Genomic DNA, 589 nt, shown 5'->3' on the forward strand with positions numbered 1-589 from the left:
TTTAAAAATGTTCAGGATTGTTTTGGTTCTAAAATAATGCTGTTATTTACTGTGGTAAAAAGCACCAGTTGAAGTCTGAACTTTGGTCACTGCATGAATGAGGTGTGGTCAGAAGTGGCTTTATTGCACAGTAGTGATAGAAGGGGAGGGAACAATAAAAAAAAACATGTAATTAAGGCATCAATTGAATGATTGAATTAAGGAAATTAGGCAATTTAAAACTGCAGTTGAATCAATACGATCACCCACACATTCATACTCCGAAGGTGGAGAAGCTGACACTGACCTGCTCTTCAGGTGGAATTTGGGGTTCAGAGGGCACACTGTTCTAGGCTTTCCTCTTCAAAAACCAAGTATGTTTTTTTTTATAGGAATCATATTTGCTTTGGGAGGCCCTGGCAAACAATGTAGTCCTGCTAATGGGGGCACCAGAGTAGAAAATACTCATATCATATCAAGTCCTTGTGGAGGGTAATGACTCACAACCTATTTTGCCGCTTGGTTTTGGGGACCTGTCATAGTATTACGAGGATCAAAGAAAATCTGTGACATTGTTTTTTTCTGTATTTCAAGGTCCAGTGTGTAACAT

This window comes from Morone saxatilis, unplaced genomic scaffold, assembly GCF_004916995.1.
Source record: "Morone saxatilis isolate NCDOM2014 unplaced genomic scaffold, NCSU_SB_2.0 Contig3, whole genome shotgun sequence".
Taxonomy (NCBI): domain Eukaryota; kingdom Metazoa; phylum Chordata; class Actinopteri; family Moronidae; genus Morone; species Morone saxatilis.